The 20345-nt window shown below is 43.9% G+C and overlaps 1 pseudogene; it reads left to right on the top strand.

The window, feature by feature from the left end:
* Positions 1-778: 778 nt before the first annotated feature.
* Positions 779-1731, top strand: LOC128846311 (olfactory receptor 10A2-like; annotated as a pseudogene).
* Positions 1732-20345: the final 18614 nt, after the last annotated feature.

Below are 20345 nucleotides of genomic sequence, written 5' to 3'. Positions count from 1 at the left end.
AGATTTACTGTGCGGCAATCTGAGTCTCAGAGCAGGGTTTGTATTTTTCTTTTAATGGCCTGTTGCTAGATAGATAGATAGATAGATAGATAGATAGATAGATAGATAGATAGAAAGATAGATGTACCTGGGGCTAGCTAGCTCGATGGTGATGTACATAGGCACAGCTTTGTTGAAGTTAGTGGGGCTACACCAGTGTATACCAGTTGATGAAACTAAAAAGACTGAGGGCTAGATTTTTTAAGATATGTAGATGCTGAGTGGGATTTTCTAAAGGACCTAGGCACCAAACACTCTTTGATTTCAATAGCTGTTGGGTGCCTAGCTGCTTTTTAAAATCCCACCAAGCAACTCAATAGCTTTAAAAAATCCAGCCACAAAAGACTAAAAGAACTTGGCTTCTTTAGCTTCTTAAAATGCATGCTGAGAAGGGATCTGATTGCCCTTTATAAATGCACTGTAAAGATCAGGCAGGGTAAATGCTGGCACAAGAACAAATGGAGATAGACTGTCTGTGAGTACATTTAGTCTGGAAATTAGAAGAATGTTTCTAGCCATCAGAGGAGGGAGGTTCTGGAACAACCTCCCAATAGGGGCAAACAATCTAATTAGTGTTAACATGGAGCTGGATCCTTTTATGATTTGGATTATACAATGTGGTTCCCAGTGAAAGCAGGGAACTGGACTCAATGAGCCAGGAGGTCTCTTCCAGTCCTATGTTCCTATGAGCTGGCCCATAATGACCACATGGAAATTCTTTTTCCTCCTCCTTCCACAGATGAGCTATACCAGTGAAATTGCACAGCGGAATCACAGCATGCTGACCCACTTCATTTTCTTCAGATTCTGGAGACATCCAGAAACCCGAGCAATATTTTGTATAGGTTTCTCCATTATCTATACCGTCGCCCTGACAGGAAACATCCTCATCATCTTCATGACAGTACTGGACCCAGCCCTCCACATCCCCATGTATTTCTTCCTTCGGAACCTACCCTTCCTGTAGATCTGCTACACCTCAGTCACCGTCCCCAAGATACTGGTCAATTTAATCTCTGAGGAGAGAGTCATCTCCTTCACTGGATGTGCTGCCCAGATGTATTTCTTCCTTTCTCTTGGGACGGCAGAATGCTACCTGCTGGCTGCCATGGTGTATGACCGCTACAGAGCCATCTGCTCCCCTCTGCACTACGCCCTCCTTATGAACCATAGGGCCTGCGCCAAGATGGCCACTGCCTGCTGGCTCTGTGGAATTCTGATGCCGCTGGGCAAAGTGGCTTGGATCTTTTCCTTGCACAGTGCGGCCCCAACGAGATCAACCACTTCTTCTGTGATATCTACCCAGTGCTGAAGCTGGCCTGTGGGAACACGTTGAGGAATGAGGCCTCCATCCTAGCCCTCAGTGTTTTGATCAACCTGTCCCCCTTCTTGCTGGTTGTCGTGTCCTATGCTCGAATACTCTCCAGCATCCTGAAGACCCCATCAGCCAAGGGAAGACATAAGGCCTTCTCAACCTGCTCCTCTCACCTCACCGTGGTCACCTTGTTCTACAGCTCAGCCTGTGCTATTTACCTGCGGCCAAAGTCCAACCACACAGTGGAGGTGGATATGTTGATCTCTCTTTTTTATTCTGTCCTCGCTCCAGTGCTGAACCCCATGATCTACAATCTGAGGAACAAAGAGGTGAAGAGTGCCCTGAGCAGACTCAGGGGAAGAAGGAGGTTTTCATGAGTCACGGGAAAAAATTGGGGCTGTCCAGTTCAAAGTAGGGCTTTAAAAAATAAAGTTACCAAATTATTGAATCTACCCAGGTTTTTCTATGAAATACACCATAGGTTCACTTCTCAGTTCAGCCACAGACTCCCTGTGCGATATATAGCTCCACAGGAAGACAAGGTGGGGGAGGTGATATCTTTTATTGGACCAGATTCTGTTGGGGAGAAAGGCAAGCTTTCAAGCTCACACAGAGCTTTTCTTCAAACCCTAATGAGCCAGGCATAGAACACATGCAACTCTAAAGCTTTATCCACTAGGCCACATTGCTTACCTAGCTGTATGCTGGCATCCTTGTCAACCTGAAGTGTCCTTCTAGTGATGACTAGAGATCCAGAACACCCCAGAGAGTGGTTCCAACATGGTCTTCTGGTAAATTTATCAGTGGGCTTGATCCCAGAACTAAATTACTGCCCTTCTCCTTTGTGAAGTCAATGGCAGTTTTCCATTGGTTTCAATGGAACCAGCTGAGTTTACAGAGATCAAATCAAATGTCAGTTAAACCAAGTTCTTAACCAGACACCACGACCCCCTGTAATCACACACCCTCCCATAATCCCCTGACATGTGCCTCAGAAATGTTTGTGAACACACTACAATAACTCTCCATATGTACACCTTCACACAGCTGTGACCCCTTAACGTTTTTATCATGTGTGCAAACAAAAATGCCCCCACACGTCTACAAACATGTACACACATACATTAATCAGCCATATGCATGTCCAGAAATGCAAACATATGTATTCCTGCTGGTTTGCAAAAATGTAGCCGCAGTTCCCCTAAAACACACACACACACACACACACATATTATCCCTCTCCTAATTCTTCAAACACCACACCCCCTGCAACCCACGCAAGTACACGCCTGTGTGCACTCTCTCTCACACATGACTTATTAAAACTAAAAACTAGAGGAGGGTGTGAACTGCTAAATTTGCAACTGGATATCCAACAATCCAAAGGTTGTGGGGGTGTTTGCATCCCCAGGTTTAGTTTTGCATATTGTAGTGATAAGGGCCAGCTGTGAATCTCAGATCTAGTTCCAGGTGTAGGATGCAACCTCCCTAAAATTTCAGAGCTGGCATTTTGGTTGAGCTACATGAATGATATTTATCCAAAAAAAATATGCACAGCTATGCTAGACATGAATATGTTTCTGTATATGGCATAGCCCTGAAATGCTGGGGTCTAAATTAACTGTTCCCACTCAAGAAAGAGAGCTTGGAGACATTGTGGATAGTTCTCTGAAATCATCCACTTAATGTGCAGCGGCAGTCAAAAAAGGTGAACAGAATGTTGGGAATCATTTGGAAAGGAATAGATAAATATCATATGGCCTCTATATAAATCCATGGTACACCCACATTTTGAATACAGTGTGCAAATATGGTAGCCCCATCTCAAAAAAGATATTCTGGACTTGGAAAAAGTTCAGAAAAGAGCAACAAAACTGATGAGGGGCTATGGAATAGTTTCCTTATGAGGAGTGATTAATAAGGCTGGGACTTTTCAGCTTGGAAAACAGAAGACTAAGGGGGGATATGATAGAAGTCTATAAAATCATGAGGAGTTTTATTTACTCTGTCTCATAACACAAGAACTAGGGGTCACCAAATGGAATTAATAGGCAGAAGGTTTAAAACAAACAAAATGAAATATTTCTTCACACAGCTCACAATCAACCTGTGGAAATCTTTGCAAGAGGATGTTGTGAAGGCCAAGTCTATAACAGGGTTCAAAAAAGAACTCCATAAATTCATGGAAGATAGGTCCATCAATGGCCATTAGCTAGGATGGGCAGGGATGGTGTCCCTAGCCTCTGTTTGCCAGAAGCTGGGAATGGGCAACAGGAGATGGATCACTTGATGATTACCAAAAACAATGAGGAGTCTTTGTGGAACCTTAGAGACTAACACATTTATTTGGGCATAAGCTTTCATGGGCTAAAACCCACTTCATCAGATGCATGGAGTGAAAAATACAGTAAGCAGTATAAATATTACAGCACATTGATGATTACCGGTTCTGTTCATTCCCTCTGGGGCACCTGGCAAAGAGAGAATCAGGGAACTGAATAATCCTAAATAATATCAATGCATTTGACATCAGGAGAAAAAGCGGCAACTAGTCTAGTGCAGAAGGAACTGGACTGGAACTCAGAAGAACGGGATTCAATTCCCAACTCTGCTACTGCCATGTGACCTGGAGCAAACCTCATTCCCTTTACATGCTAGTGTTTCACTTCCCATTCTCACACTTTGTCTCTTAGATTGTCAGCTCTTTGGGTGGGGGCATGTTTTGTTCTATGTTTGTACAGCTCCTAGGATGATAGCATCTCACTCCATGACTGGGGTTCCTAGGCTCTACCACAAAACAAATACTAAATAATAACAAATAATATTTTGATTGTAAAGCCTATCTCTCCCTATGCGTTTGGAGAGTGAACTTGGTTGGGGTTAGAGCTAGTGAAAGCTTTTTGATAGAAATAAATTCCTGAGGATATATGGGGTTCTATGTAAATTGATTTTTTAAATGGGGAAAGGTTGATTTCTATTAAATATTCAATTTTATTAATGAGCAAATTCATACCAAAAGGTTTCAGTTTTAACTGACTCTTTGGAAGCGCTGTCTGGTTTACATAGAAAATTTCAGAATATTCCATTGTGACATTTCCAGATTGAACCATTTTTGAACGTTTAATTCTGCAATACATTTTCGATATTTTGACTCTTTGGGATGAAAGCAAATGCCAAAATATTTCCCATGGGACAGAAATTTCCAGCTAGCTCCAGGTTGGGTTACTAGGTGCTATTGTTATACAAATAAGAATAACAATAATAAAAGAGAGAGGTTGGCATTATTCAAAGCAGCTGGAAGACATTTGACTTTCAGTTGGATTTGGGTGCCTAACCCCCTTTGGCCACTTTGAAAATCTCAGCCTGACTCAATATAGGCAGGATTAACCCAAATATACCTGTGTATACTTATGTGCAGTAAGGTAAACAGCCACTTAATGAGTCATTGTGCTCTCCTAATTAGTACTGGAAGGGGGCATAATGTGGGAGCTGTCCTAGTGGTGACTTGTGAGATCTTGAATAAGGCAACTAAATCTTCTCTGCATTGGAGTCAGTGAAGAACCTTTACTCATTGCAGATGTAGGTAAGGGGTTCCTGGGTTAGGCTCAGCAAAATGCTTTTCATACAGGATCAGTTTGTGGTACTCTTACGCAGGTGAGCAACTCTCTTGACTTCCATGAGGATACATACATGAAAAAGTACCTCATCAATAAGAGTAAACGTGTCACAGGTTGCCTACAGAAGATTTTAAAAGCTTTCAACATTATAAGAGCCATGGGCATCATCTAGTGTTAAATCCATTGCTTCAGAAAGTTCCTCCTCTCTTTTCATCAATTTGTTATCCTCTCTTCCAGTTGCATGCAATGAGGAACTATGTTTTGTCTTGATTTGCTTTGTTGCTTTTAAATTGGGTAGGGAGAGTAAGCTTCTCTGTTCAGTGTTATAATAATCATAATTAATAATAACGTTTTATAGATGGAGAAAGGCAAATAGACAGATATCATAGAATCATAGAATCATAGAATATCAGAGTTGGAAGGGACCTCAAGAGGTCATCTAGTCCAACCCCCTGCTCAAAGCAGGACCAATTCCCAGCTAAATCATCCCAGCCAGGGCTTTGTCAAGCCGGGCCTTAAAAACCTCCAAGGAAGGAGACTCCACCACCTCCCTAGGTAACGCATTCCAGTGTTTCACCACCCTCCTAGTGAAATAGTTTTTCCTGATATCCAACCTGGACCTCCCCCACCGCAACTTGAGACCATTGCTCCTTGTTCTGTCATCTGCCACCACTGAGAACAGCCGAGCTCCATCCTCTTTGGAACCCCCCTTCAGGTAGTTGAAGGCTGCTATCAAATCCCCCCTCATTCTTCTCTTCTGGAGACTAAACAATCCCAGTTCTCTCAGCCTCTCCTCATAAGTCATGTGCTCCAGACCCCTAATCATTTTTGTTGCCCTCCGCTGGACTCTTTCCAATTTTTCCACATCCTTCTTGTAGTGTGGGGCCCAAAACTGGACACAGTATTCCAGATGAGGCCTCACCAATGTTGAATAAAGGGGAACGATCACGTTCCTCGATCTGCTGGCAATGCCCCTACTTATACAGCCCAAAATGCCGTTAGCTTTCTTGGCAACAAGAGCACACTGTTGACTCATATCCAGCTTCTCGTCCACTGTGACCCCTAGGTCCTTTTCAGCAGAACTGCTACCTAGCCATTTGGTCCCTAGTCTGTAGCAGTGCATGGGATTCTTCCGTCCTAAGTGCAGGACTCTGCACTTGTCCTTGTTGAACCTCATCAGGTTTTTTTCTGCCCAATCCTCTAATTTGTCTAGGTCCCTCTGTATCCGATCCCTACCCTCTAGTCTATCTACCACGCCTCCTAGTTTAGTGTCATCTGCAAACTTGCTGAGAGTGCAGTCCACACCATCCTCCAGATCATTAATAAAGATATTAAACAAAACCGGCCCCAGGACCAACCCTTGGGGCACTCCACTTGAAACCGGCTGCCAACTAGACATGGAGCCATTGATCACTACCCGTTGAGCCCAACGATCTAGCCAGCTTTCTATCCACCTTACAGTCCATTCATCCAGCCCATACTTCTTTAACTTGGTGGCAAGAATACTGTGGGAGACAGTATCAAAAGCTTTGCTAAAGTCAAGAAATAACACATCCACTGCTTTCCCCTCATCCACAGAGCCAGTTATCTCATCATAGAAGGCAATTAGGTTAGTCAGGCACGACTTCCCCTTCGTGAATCCATGCTGACTGTTCCTGATCACTTTCCTCTCCTCTAAATGTTTCATAATACATAAATAAATATACATAAGGGGAAGAAGTAAATCCAGTTAGATTTTTGTAATGGAAAATTCAAACTTTTTCTCAAAACACGAAACAAACATTTTTGGCCCAAGAATGCCAAGAACTGATTTTTTTTTCAGTCTTCATCCAAAAATGGTTGGATTCTGGCTTTTTGTTTTTTTTGACAAAAAAAAATACAAGAATACACAGAAAGCAGACAAATGCTATTAAAATTGTCATTTAATCAAAACCCCAATTTTCCACTGAAAAAGGGGTTTATGGATTTTTTTACTAGTCCTACTATTACTTTATTATTTATTATTTGTATAGTAATAACCCCTAGGAGTCCCAAGTGTGCTAGGAGCTCCATAGACGCAGAATAAAAAGTTCTGGTGATATGGACAATTTCAGATGGGATCATAGGAGCACACCCAAGAAAGATGCCATTCTTTTTATCACAGTGTAGCAGGGTGGAACTCACCCCTGCGGCACTTCCTGCTGGTGTCCTGGGAATTAGCTCATTTTCCAGATTTGGAGCGCTTTCTGCAGGCTGGTGTCCCAGTGCCGCTTGGCCCCCATATCCCTCCCAGGACTCCGGTGCCCCGTTATCTGGGGTGCTGCCCCTGGAAGTAACCCCTCACTCTTAGGGTGTCCCCTCCCCAGGGAACCCCCACCCCCTATCCCCACCTAGCCTCAGTCATAAGCTACTGGCAGTCACCAACTAGCCCCTGCTCCCTGGGGTAGATTGCAGTATAAGCCACTCATCACAGGCAAGGGGTTTTTGGACCTGCTGCCTTTCTCTGCAACCCAGTGCTTCTATGGGGCCTTGGACAAGGCCCTGCAGCTTGGGGAATTGCCAGCCTGGAGCTCCCCAGCCCCTCTGACCTTTCCCCAGCCCTGCCTTACTCTAGGTACCCTGAGCTTCCCAGCAGCCAGGCCCCGCTCTCTGAAAGCAGAGAGAGGAGACTGACTGCTCCCCCATCCACTGCCCTCTTATAAGGGCCAGCTGTGGCCTGATTGGGGCATGGCCCAGCTGTGGCCACTTCCCCAATCAGCCCAGGTTTTCCCTTACCAGAGCCCTCTCCCAGGGCTGTTTTAAGCCCTTCAGGGCAGGAGCGGGGTTACTGCCCCTCTACAGACAGCTATGTGTCTAAATCCCCAAGGTCTCTTGGAAAAATTCATTCTGAAATCCAAATTCTTTGAGATGCTGAGAGCTGTGAGTGTTAGCACACTGTAGGAGACATTCAGCACCACACAGAATCAGAACTTCTATCTGTTATTTGTGTTTATATCAAAGCAAATAGGAGGAGAATCTGGACCGTATTTAGGGCTGGTCAAAATTTTTCCACCAAAGATTTCTTTTGGGTTTTGGGGTAAATAAAAACATCAATGGAATGTGTCTGTTTTTATAAAAAACAAACAAACAAACAAAAAACAACAAAAAAAACCTTTTAATTGGATAACCAATATTTGTCCAGAAATGAAAAGTTTCAATAATTTTTTCAATGAAAATGTTGATGCAAACAAATTCTTTTTTCTTAAAAATTTGTCACAAGAAAAAACAAAATGCTCTCGCTACATTAGAGTTCCACTTTATCTCCTAGAGGCCAAAAGCACGATAGTGATTCCTATTTCAAACTTGCTGTATGAAGTCTTCTGAGTGGCCTCATCTTTAATCCTAACCCAAGTTAATACAAGAGAGAATAAACATCACACAGACTTTGCTGAAGTTCTTACAGTTTGGCTCTTTGACTAACCTTGGCCATACTGAGTAAAGGAAGACTGAACAGCCGGAGGAGGGAACTGAGCAGGAAATTAGACAAGGTGGCACTCCTGATTACACATTGAAAGAAGACATCTTCATCCTATAATTTTTAGCTTGGGAACAGAGTGGATTCCACTGGGTAACACTGAGTTCCTTCTTGGAAGTGGAACCTATAGAATTCCAGGATTCTACTGTGCATGGACTACTGTTTGAACCAATGTAACAAAGGGCAGTAATTGCCTTCATCTCTTTCATAGAATCATAGAAGATTAGGGTTGGAAGAGACCTCATAGGTCATCTAGTCCAATCCCCTGCTCAAAGCAGGACTAAATCCAACTAAATCATCCTAGCCTGGGCTTTCTCAAGACGGGCCTTAAAAACCTCTAGGGATGGAGATCCCACCACCTCCCTCGGGAACCCATTCCAATGTTTCACCACCCTCCTAGTGAAATAGTGTTTCCTAATATCCAACCTAGACCTCCCTCACTGCAACTTGAGACCATTGCTCCTTGTTCTGTCATCTGCCACCACTGAGAACAGCCAAGATCCATCCTCTTTGGAACCCTCCTTCAGGTAGTTGAAGGCTGCTATCAAATCCACCCTCACTCTTCTCTTCTGCAGACTAAACAAGACAAGTTCCCTCACCCTCTTCTTGTAAATCATTAGCCCCAGCCTCCTGATCATTTTTGTTGCCCTCCGCTGGACTATCTCAAATTTGTCCACATCTTTTCTGTAGTGGGGGGCCCAAAACTGGATGCAGTACTCCAGATGTGGCCTCACCACTGCCAAATAGAGGGGAATAATCACATCTCTCGATCTGAAGCAATGATCCTCCTAATGCAGCTCAATATGCCGTTAGCCTTCTTGGCAACAAGGGCACACTGTTGACTCATACCCAGCTTCTCCTCCACTGTAATCCCCAGGTCCCTTTCTGCAGAACTGCTGCTTAGCCAGTTGGTCCCCAGCCTGTAGCGGGGCATGGGATTCTTCCATCCTAAGTGCAGGACTCTGCACTTGTCCTTGTTGAACCTCAGATTTCTTTTGGCCCAATCCTCCAATTTGTCTAGGTCACTCTGGACCCTATCTCTACCCTCCAGCATATGTACCTTTCTCCCCATCTTAGTGTCATCTGTGAACTTGCTGAGGGTGCAATCTATCCCATTATCCAGATCATTAATAAAGACGTTGAACAAAACCAGCCCCAAGACCAACCCCTGGGGCACTCCACTTGATACCGGCTGCCAACTAGACATCAAGCCATTGATCACTACCTGTTGAGCCTGACTATCTAGCCAGCTTTCTATCCACCTTATAATCCATGCATCAAAAAAAAAAAAAAAGCTTTTCCATATTCCAGAGTGAGTGGGAAGCAGTAGGGTCGTATTCTCCTCTCACTGGTGTAAATAAGGAGTGACCCCATTGGAATCAATGGCCCTGATTGTCCCCTGTAATTCACCCTGGTGTAAATCAGGCCTAACTCCATTGGAGTCAATGGATTGTCAATAGAGTAAAGCTGCTGTACAGGCACATTCAGACCCTAGGATTCTGTTATTCTGTTCTCTTCTTCATTGGGGTATAGTTAGTCAGCAATAAATCTACTGATGCCAAAGGTGACGCTCTGCCCCTACAGGCTAATAGGTGCTTGTACACCAACCCCCAATAAAACATGATAAAAAAAACTGGTAAGGGAAAATCCATCAGCTATCTAAGCTGCCATTCCTCTAGGATCAGAGGACCTCACAATATCCAGTGTATTTATCCCCACACAGTCCTTTATGCTATGGCTGTGCTATTATTCCCATTGCACAGATGTAGAATTGAGAGACACAGAGGCTAAGCAAATTGGCTAAGGGCACGCAGGAAGTCTGTAGCAGAGCAGGCAATCAAACCACTTTTCCTAAGTGACAGGGGAGTGTGCTAACCACTGGATAATTCTTCCTCTCTGTCATCCTTGATAATAGTGCCAGACTGCCCTCTCACTTGCCCGGCTGTGCAATGGACGTCAATAGAATTCCTCCACCAAGTTCAGAATCACTTACTATTATGCCTCTGTGCTGGGCACTGTATGGCCATCTAATAAAAAGACAATCTCTGCCTGAAAGAGCTTAGAGTCTGTTTTTCCCAGGTTCTTTGATGATGAATTCAGCATAAAGGTGCATAGAGATAGATAGATAGATAATGTGTGCCTGAGATGTATGGATAGTCAGATAGAAATGTTCATGGGGATGGATTGATAGATGGATGTGTGCGTGAGGACAGATGGATAAACGTGTGCATGGAGATGGACAGACAGACAGACAGGTAGACATGTCAGATGCCTGAGGATGGATAGAAGAAACTTTTTTCTTTTCATCACTTTTAGATGTAGAACTCATCTCCACCACATTAAGGTTTGTCCTTGTCCCATAACAGAACACAAAGCCAAGTGCAGAAGCTGTTTGCATGAGCTCCCCTGTTGGCTACATCACAGGAACAGGTGATGCAATTGAAGAGCAGCAACTACAGACTTTCCACCCTGAGTTGCTAAGGAGGAGTTATGAAGGGAAAGGCTATTTTAGGCAGGCTCTGATCTGAGGCATTCAAGTGTGGTTAGGATTCATAGCTGATAAGATAACCTATTTGGTAAGACTGTTCTGTATGTTTCATGAGAAACACCAGGGGGCTTGGCCTTATGTTTAGAAGAGGATCTTTTCAGCATTGCTGTCACAATGTAGCCTGCAAGGGAGTTGGCTGGTGCTCACCATCTATTGGGTTAGGTTCAGCTATGACTGAGTGTTAAGATAGATACAACTGAGTTTACTCTATTTCTGGACAGTGAGCCCAGGACACTGGATTCATCTACTGAGCTACAGAGCTGGTAAAGTGTGGGAAATGGCATTGAGGTAATATGTTTTATTGGAACAGCTTTTGCTGTTGGAAGAGACAAGTATTTGAGCTTCACAGTGCTCTTCTTCACATCTATCTATCTATCTATCTATCTATCTATCTATCTATCTATCTATCTATCTATCTATCTATCTATCTACTATTGTTGAGAAGTGCTTTTGTAATCTCTATTATTGTTGATGGGCTTAACATAGTTCTTAAAATATTTTATTTTCTTTAACTTTATTATTATATACTTTAAAAATTATATTAAATACAGTAACTCCTCACTTAAAGTCGTCCCAGTTAATGTTGTTTCATTGTTACATTGCTGAGCAATTAGGGAACATGCTGGTTTAAAGTTGTGCAATGCTCCTTTATAATGTTGTTTGGCAGCTGCCTGCTTTGTCCACTGCTTGCAGGAAGAGCAGCCCATTGCAGCTAGATAGTGGGGGCTTGGACCCAGGGTGGACCGGCAGCCCCGCATCAGCTCCCCACTCCCCTAAATTCCCTGTGCAGCAGCCGCCCAGCAAGGCTACCAATTGCTGGCAGTTCAGCTGTCCCTCCCTCCACTGCCATGTGGTGCTCCTGACCTCTGCCTTGGAACTGCTCCCAGGAGCCTCCTGCTTGCTGTGCAGGGGAGGGGGGAAGAAGGGGGCTAATGTCAGGGTATCCACCTCCCCCCAACTCCTGCCCCCTCCCCACTTACCCCTTCTCTATATAGAGCAGGGTGGGGACAGGACAGGGCTCAGGACAGAGAGAGCTTACTGGCCACAGTTGCTGTCTCAACTTCCTGATTTTTTTAAAGGCAATGTACTTAGAGTGGGGTCAGCATACTTAAAGGGGCAATGCACATCTCTCTCTCTCTCTCCCCCACACACAGGGTGTGTGTCTCTGTCTGCCATGCTGTCTCCCCTCCCTCCATTCGTGCTACCTTGTACAGTGTGAGGCTACATTAACAACAATGTGTTAACCCTTGAGGGCTCAGCCAAATGCTAGTTCATCATTTAGCAGTAAGGCATACCCCGGGAAATATCCCATCCTCTTCCACCTTCTAACTTCACCACCTCAATCAAGCTTCACAATCATCATTGCTGTGTACACTATTAAAATGTTTGTTTAAAACATATACTGTGTGTGTGTGTGTATAGTTTTTTGTCTGGTGAAAAAAATTTCCCTGGAACATAACCCCCCGCATTTACATTAATTCTTATGGGGAAATTGGATTCACTTAACATCGTTTTGCTTAAAGTCGCATTTTTCAGGAACATAACTACAATCATAAGCGAGGAGTTACTGTATGTGGTTGCTTCAAATAATTGCAAACAGAGGTAGATTCCAATGTATTTTAAGATCAAGGCTATGGTATATCTGGTAGTGAGTACATATGTTTTGTCTTTCAGTAGATAAGTATCATAATTAAGTCTGCAGGATTTTAGCATCCATGTTAAGTAATGGTGTATTCTAAGTGGATTTATTATTGTTATGATTATTGTTATTATTATTATTATTATTGATCTCTATTGCTGGGGAGGCCAGGAGCCCTAGAAATGGACCAGGACACTATCTGCTTTAATAAGTTCAACTAAATATTAGAACTACTTTTTCATCCTCACTCAATCCAAATTCCTATTGATTTTAGATTGATTCTCTCAATTTTCAAGTCCCAATATAAGATCCTCATCATGGGTAAGAATGGCATGCTCTTGGAACTGTTGTGGAAAAAATGACCACGCGTTGTGTTTGGATCAGAATCGCCTGAGGCCTTTTTATTTTCATGCATGCACGGGGGGTACCAGTAAACAAGCAATCCCCCCGACTACAGATTTTCAAATAGCTTATATAGCATAAAACCACAATTAAGTAATGCATACTTCCTTATCAACATTATTGCCATATTTGGAATACATTCCCCAAAAAAGGGAATATAGCTTAGCAAGCTTTCCTGTTTTTCACAGTCTGCCCCTTTGCGGTTTCTTGCTCTGTCACCTGACATCTATTAATCATAATCTGTTACAAAGGTTAATTCTACTTTTATAATGTCTACAGTTAGTTCTGCTTTTATGATTTCTGTCTACCCTTCTCCTTTTACTCTCCCCCCCCCTTTTCTCCTTCCTCCAGGCCACACATACAGTTCACCTGACCCTACATACAGTTCACTTGACCAAAGTTTTAGGCCTTAGACTATTTTTCCTCCACAGAACAAATAATATAAAAGGCGAAAATTATAGAGTTTTCTCAATGTTCCTTGAAATTAGGAATTTATCAGAAGCAAATGTTTTCATGTTGAACGTACTGGTTCTTCTTTGCCATGAAGAGCCAAGAAAAGTATCTAAGGATGGATACAGCCGCTAAAAGAAAGAGGTAAGCCAGCCCAAGGTGAGCAAATTACCCTTTGCAGAACTACTCTAAATGTTCCATTAACAACCGTTGCCTTAATGATACTTTGGGGAATTGCTGACCAAAATCACTTGGACTCCTATTATTCTAGATATTAAGGAAGTCTGGTAAAAAAAAATTCCACCTAAAACTTTTTTGGATAGAACATTGGAAAATGTCTGTTTTCCTCAAAAAAAAAAAAAATTTTTTTTGTTAGAACATTGAATATTTTTTGACAAAACAAAAACATTATTTTAGGTTTTGGGCAGAAATATTTTCTGCTTATAGCCAATAATAATAGAGTTTTTGTTCCAAAAAAACCAAACCAATTTCAGTTTTGGGTTTTCCTGCAAATAGTTAAAATTTACAGCTGGAAATGTTGTTAAAAATGAAAAATTGAAATTTTCCATGGGAAACTAACCAACGAATAAACAAACAAACAATTTTTTTTCCAACCAGCTTAGGAAGTCAAGAAGCATTTAGAATAATAGAATAATAAAATCATAGGACTTGAGAGGTCATCTAATGCAGTTCCCTGCACTCATGGCAGGACTAAGTATTATCTAGATCACGGGCAAATGTTCTGGCCTGAGGGCCTCATCTTGTTTCCAAAATTGTATGGCGGGCCAGTTAGCGGAGGCTGTGCCTCGCCGAACAGCCAGGTGTGGCCAAGCCCCGCCCACTATCCGACCCCTCCTGCTTCTTGCCCCCTGACGGCTCCCCTGGGATTACTGGCCCCTCCAACCTCCCCTGTTCCCTGTTCCCTGACAGCCCCTGGAACTCCGGCCCCTGACTGCCCCCTGCTGCCCCATCTGACCCTCCTCTCATTCCTGACTTCCCCCCGGGGACTCCTGCCCCATCCAACCACCCCTTCTCCCAGTCCCCTGATCACCCCCAGAACCCCTGCCCCTGACTGCCCCCCGCCACCCCATCCAACCCCCCATTCCTTCCTTACTGCCCCCTCGGGACTCCTGCCCCCATTCAACCCCCCTGTTCCCTGCCCTCTGACCACCCCGATCCCTATGAACTATCCTCCATGAATTTAGCTCATTCTTTTTTGAACCCTGTTATAGCCTTGCCATCCTCTGGCAAAGAGTTCCACAGATTGACTTTGCATAGTGTGAAGAAATATTTCCTTTTGTTTGTTTTAAAACTGCTGCCTATTAATTTCTTTTGGTGGCCCCTAGTTCTTGTGTTATTAGAAGGACTAGATAAAACTTTCTTATTTACTTTCTCCACATCAGTCATGCTTTTATAGACCTCTAACATATCCCCCCTTAGTTTTCTCTTTACCAAGCTGAGGTAAAAACTGGAGAGATAGAACATCCCGGCCCCAGTGTGTGATCTTGGGGAGGGGTAGCGGGGTGGTCACCCTGCTCCGGCCATGAAAGAGTTAAAAGCCAGCCCTGTGAAAGGGCTGGGGCTGAGAGCCAATAGGAAAAGGCTGAAAGGCAGCCAATCAGGGCCAGGCTGGGCCCTATAAAAGAGCTGCAGGGGCAGAAGGCAGAGGTCAGTCTCACTCCAGCCTTGGAGTGGGAAGGACCTAGCTGCTTAGGAACACAGGGTACCTCAAGACAAGCACTGCTGGGGAGCTCCAGCCTGGCAACTCCCCAGGCTGGGGCCTTGTTAAAGGCCTAAGCACGTACTGGGACTGCAGAGATGCAGCCCGGGGACAGGCAGAGGCAGCTGGTCCAACCCCCTTGCCAGTGATGAGTGGCCATTACAGATTGCAGTTGTCCCCAGAGAAAGAGGGCTAGGTGATGACTGGCAGTAGCCACTGAGGCAAAGTGGTCATAGGGGGAGGGAGTTCCCCTGAGAGAGGAGACCCAGAGAGTGGGGGTACTGGGGTGGGCAAGGTAAAGGGCACTGGGAGGCAGGTAAGACACTGGCCAGCAGGAGGCTCTCCGGGGCTGGAAAAGAGCTAAGTCCTAGACTGACCAGCAGGAGGCGCTGCAGCGGTGAGTCAGGGAACTGCTACACTGATAATTCTGTTGTTTACTATAATTTCTACCATTTTGCCTGGTACTGAACTTAGGCTTACTGGTCTGTAATTGCCGAGGTCACCTTTTGAGCCTTTTTTAAAAACTGGTGTCACATTTGCTATCCTCCAATCATCTGGTACAGAAACCGACTTAAATGATAGGTTACATAACACAATTAGTAGTTTTGCAATTTCACATTTGAGTTCCTTCAGAACATTTGCGTGAATAACATCTGATCCTTGTGACTTATTACTGTTTAATTTATCAATTTGTTCCATAACCTTCTCTAATGACACCTCAATCTTGGGCAGTTCCTCAGATTTGTCACCTGGAAAGAATGGCTCAGGTTCAGGAATTTCCCTCACATCTTTTCTGAACCCAGTTATAGTGTTGGCCTTCACAACACCCCCTGGCAAGGAGCTCCACAGGTTGACTATTGTGTGAAGAAGTACTTCTTTTTGTTTGCTTTATCCTCACAACAGGCCTATGTGCTATGGCAGTGCTATTATCCCCATAGTGCAATTGTGGAACTGAGCCTGAGGGCCAGCTTTCTAAAGATATTTAGGTGCCTACTAAGATTTTCAAAAGCACCTAGCTTCCCATCTCATTGACATTTAATGGGAATTAGAAACCTAGGTAGGTGTCATTGAAAATCCCATTAGGCACCTGAATACCTTAAAAAAATCGGTCTCAGACATAAGTTGCCCAAGTCAGAAAGGGAGCCTCTGATAGAGCCAAGACTTGATCTGAGGTCTCCCAAATCTTAGGCAAATGCCCTAATTACTGGGCAAGCCTTCATCTCTGGAACAGACTGCCTCCAGTCTCTATTGGCACCTTAACGACTAACAGACTCCTTGTTGTTTTTGTAGATACAGACTAACACGGCTACCCCCTGATACTTGAGTCTCTATTGGAGCATTTAGGCACCACTGCAATGTGAAGGAATAATACGAAGCCTTCATCATGCAGCAGGGCAGGATGTCATCCTTAGGATGGCAAGAGCAGAGCATGGAAGCAGCTATCCTTTAAAGAGCTGAACCAGTTTTCTGCAGTATGAAATAAGTGCCCCACAAGAACTACACTACATCCAAGCCAAGAATCCATCCCGCAAAGGCCACCAAAACCACGAGCCTGGTTCTGCCACCAGCCAGATGTTGCCCCTTGGCAACATCGCACATGGAATAGTATCTTACTCCATTGGTAGTCCTGTTGAAATCAGTAGGACTAATCACAGAGTGAGGTACTATTCCATGTGAGTAAGGAAAGCAGAACTGGACTTTTAAATTGCTAGTGGCTGCAGTGCTAAATAAAGGCCAGATTGTGAATCCTTTGCTCAAACTGGCAAACAATTACTCTCATCATTAGCTCCCTTGATTTCAAAGGGACTATTTGCCTGAGTAACTATTCTCCAGTGTGTGGAAGGAGTTGACAATCTAACCCTCAGTTAGCACCCACAACTGGTCACTAGCATCCTAGTTGACAGATATTAACCAGTGTGACGTAGATTTGAAACACCATGTGAACCCGTTCCCTGAGCCGTGCAGCCCCTTAGCTGTTCTGAGGGTTCTCCTAAAAGCATTTAGGGCCAAATTCATCTCTGGTGCAATCCCACTACCTAGAAAGGCATCACTCCAGGGGTGATTTTGGCCCCCTGATGTTTACATAGATCTGTTTGGATTCCACTTGCTGCCCTTTGGAGTAATGACTATCCATAGTTAATAACTGTTTTGGCTCTGCTGAAGACTAATTGTCCGTCTCCAAAGACAGCTCCACCACTTGCTACTCTGGGACTCAGTGAGGAGGTGGTTGGGGATATTCCTCTTGTGAGAATGAAGTCTTCCATCAATTCTACTACACTTAATGGGTCGGATCCTCAGCTGATGAAAATTAACATAGCTCCATTGACTACCATGGAGCAATACCAACACCAGCTAAGGATCTTGTCCAGACAGTTTTGTGCTTCTTGTTTCTCAGAAGGTTGCTTTTAGTTGCTTAATGTTACATCAACTTTGTTTTATCCTTAATTACCACTGTGAAGTCCATAAGCATCATCTGTTGCTAGCCATTTAATACCATGGGCCAAATTCATCCTGGATGCAACTTTGTGGACTCCATAGTTCTACACCAATTCAGCCTGCTGAGTTTTAACAATCCCCTCTGCGACCTGTTTGAAGTTGAAACTCTGTTTCAGGATCTCTGCAAAGACTTTTTAATAATGCCCAGTGGGACCCATTATAATTAACTTCCATTCATTGTTAGCTAATTAGCAGAACTTAATTTTGAAGGGATACATTGATACAAGTTATACAGATCAATAACATTATTATAATAAAAGTCCACATGAACAGGTAGCTATTAAGCTTAGATACCAAGGTGATGGGCACATTATGTATATCTAAGCTGGATAGATAAGAAGCCCTTTTCCAGTACATCATTCCCCATTTCAAATGCTGACTGCAGAGCCATTATCTCTGAGGCTATGTGGCTCAGGAGAATGCTAATTTGTCATTTGAACAGGGCACGGCAGCGGTGAAGTCTGTAGAATTCCTCATGTGAGATGAATTGCACAGTCTCAGACTAGTTCACAGTGGAATGATGGAGTTTGTGGAGGATATGTCCATTAATGGCTATTGGCCAAGATGGTTAGGGATGCAACCCCATGTTCGGGGTGACCCTAAACTTCTGACTACCAGAAGCTGGGAGTGGAAGAGAGGGGTAATGCACCTTTTCTGTACATTCCCTATGATTGGGGGAAACAGGATACTGGGCAAGATGGACCATAGACTGACCCAATACAGCATCGCTTATGCTCTTATAAAGATGTCCACATAAAAGAAAAGAAGAGACTGGGATTTTTTCAATGGATTAAGGGAATTAAGCATCTGTTTCCCATTGACTTGCAATGATGTTAGGTGCCGTACTCCCTTAGGTCTCTTGGAAAAGCCCAAGCTAACTCGACATCACAGTTAACTCTAATTAAACAGCCTTGCATGCAGGTTTAACTGAGAAGCCAGGAGCGCATTAACACAGAGACACAGCTCCTCTCCCACCCTGTAGGTCTGTCCACTTCATGGTCACCATAGTCAGTTCCACCTGTCACATGATTCATTTTGTGCCCACACTTTAGCCATCACAACTGTTTGTTGCACAGTGTGTGTATGTACTAGTCCATTATGGGAAAATTTGTGCAGCTATCCCATAATGCCTGAGATGGGGAAGGTATTCCAGAAGGACTTACACATAGATCTGTACATAGGGAAACCCCTATGAGATGACCTAGTGCACAGAGAGCTGGAAGGAAGGAATGGACATATGGGTCAAGGACATGATTAGAAAATGCTTTCTCCACTGCAGAAAATCAGTGACAGATCACTTACAGGAAGAAAAGCACTGGTCAGCTCATGCATCAGATAGGGGTGACTTAATGTTAGCAACCATTGGCCTGTGTCTTCAGAAGTGACTAGTGATTCAGGGGGCCTCAGTAACTGGCAGCCTATACTGAGATGTCTGAAAAGGATCCTGATCCCCAGAGGATCAGGCCCCTTTAAGGTGTCTCCATTAAGGCACTTTTGAATATCCAGTGTGGGATTTTCAAAATGGCAAAGGAAGGCCAATAGGATTTGGACTCCAAAATCCCCTAAACTCAATTGAAAATCCCAGCTTAAGCATGGAGCATGCAGGCACAAACCATATTTAGAAACACCCATGTCATCAACTCTGTTAGAAGTTGTATGGTGGGCAGGTACTTTGGGGAGGGGGCACCTAAACAGGACAGAGGCACATTTAGGGAGTATGCCCTGAAATCAGTGGGTGTTAGGTATCTATTTAAAATCTCACTAGGTGTCCAAATACTTTTAAAATCTGCCCCCAAAATACTTGCTCCAGGTTCTTCAGCAGAGCTGGGAACTCCCATCTCCTGAATTGAATGTTTTACTAATTAGCCCAGACAACCTCTAAAAGGCAATGGAAAGAAAGGGAGTTTAAGTCAAATTAATGCATTTAGGGCCAGATTTTTTAAAGGTATTTGTTGTCAGACATGTGTGTGCTCTGCTCTGTTCAATGCTGATATCAGTCGGCTGCGTGCGTGTGTTCCCTCTATGTGCTGCCCCAGCTCTGCAGATCACTGGCAAAGCAGACCCAAGAGAACCCCCAATGATCACAGACTCTAATAAGGTACAAAGGCACCTGGCCAGGTTTATTGTCAAATGAAACAGTCTCTAGCTCCCCAGATCAGATGTCTACAGTTCTGCTAGTACATATGTGCTCCCTGACAATGGACCGGCTCAGTCAGTGGCAGGATTTTCCACTGCCCCCTAGGCCAGACAAAGACGTCCATTCAGGGATGCATTCTAATACACAGGTACAAACAAGTTACACATCATTGAACGCATTGTGATACAGCCCCTCTATGCATTAGGGTATTGCCTTTCTTCTGGTAGAGGTTGGTTCTAACAAACAAGTCTATCCATCGTATTGTCTATCCATCATATTGTCCTTTTATACTGTCTTTAGGCTGGGTCTGCCTGTTCCTTGTTATCTGTGTGGGATGTATTCGTACCAGGCTGTTCTGGTGCTGTCCTGGCATACGTTCATCTTATTATTTCTTACATGTGTATACATGCTTTTAGCAGCCTTCCTCTTGCCAACTTCTGTGAGCAGGGCCTGCCTCTGGCTCACGGCCTAACTTTGCTTTATGTTAGC

This window comes from Malaclemys terrapin, chromosome 12, assembly GCF_027887155.1.
Source record: "Malaclemys terrapin pileata isolate rMalTer1 chromosome 12, rMalTer1.hap1, whole genome shotgun sequence".
Classification (NCBI taxonomy): domain Eukaryota; kingdom Metazoa; phylum Chordata; order Testudines; family Emydidae; genus Malaclemys; species Malaclemys terrapin.
This window is presented reverse-complemented; position numbering and strand designations above follow the sequence as displayed.